Consider the following 936-nt stretch of genomic DNA (forward strand, 5'->3'; position numbering starts at 1 on the left):
ACTGTCCCTGGCTTCTTTTTGCTCAAGGCTAGTACTCTGCCACTTGAGCCACAGCACCACCTCTGGCCATTTTCTATATATGCGGTGCTGGGGAATCGAACCCAGGGCTTCATGTATATGAGTCAAGCACTCTTGCCACTAGGCCATATTCCCAGCCCTCATCTATTAGTTTTCAACCCAGTAATTCTGTAGCTTCAAGATCTTTCCCTCAAAATTAAGACCAAAGTTTAAAATTGGATCACTTGGCTCTCTCTCTTCTTGTCTCCTCCCGGTTCAAAATGCTTGCATCTCTTAATGGCCAGCATCCTCTTGGATCAACACATTAGGTTGAGTTAGGCTCAACACATTCTAGCCTCAGCACAACCTTTGTGCTGCTTGTAGCCTTCTTTGAGAGTACTGTCTTGGTCTGTCCTCCATAGCAGGTCTGCTTCCCATTCTAGTGCCTCTTCCCTTAGGCATACAGGGAATGTTTGTCCTTCTTGTACTAGGTTACTTTGTGAGGCTGATGCTTGCCACACTTTTTACAGAAAGTCTTGGTGTGGGGTACGTTGACCATCTTTGCAGCAGAACTGTCAGGAGATTTTGAGACCACAATATGCACCTCACACCACTCTGAGAAAAAGGACTTTATATAGCTCTAAAAAAAGTTAAGAAAATCACCTTAACTCTTCCAAACACTCATAAAACAAAAGCAAACAAACCTTTTTAAAAAATAATTTAAAACTTAAAAAAAATGTAAAAATACTAAAAATAAAATCTTGTACCCAAATCAACCATTTATCCAAAACATAAAGAACAAACCTTTACTTTTGGCTTATCTTAGTGCTTTCAAGTGGTTTCTCTCTCTTACCAAGAAAGATAAAACCTGATTCCCTCCTTGACAGAAACTATCTTCTTTAACATCTAATTTGGCCAATTATCACAGCAATGTCTCAG

At 40.1% G+C, this 936-nt stretch overlaps 1 pseudogene; it reads right to left on the reverse strand.

Moving 5' to 3' along the window:
- Positions 1 to 227: 227 nt before the first annotated feature.
- Positions 228 to 556, reverse strand: LOC125340043 (annotated as a pseudogene).
- Between the last annotated feature and the right edge of the window lie 380 nt (positions 557 to 936).

Source organism: Perognathus longimembris, chromosome 22 (genome assembly GCF_023159225.1).
Source record: "Perognathus longimembris pacificus isolate PPM17 chromosome 22, ASM2315922v1, whole genome shotgun sequence".
In the NCBI taxonomy this organism is placed as follows: Eukaryota; Metazoa; Chordata; class Mammalia; order Rodentia; family Heteromyidae; genus Perognathus; species Perognathus longimembris.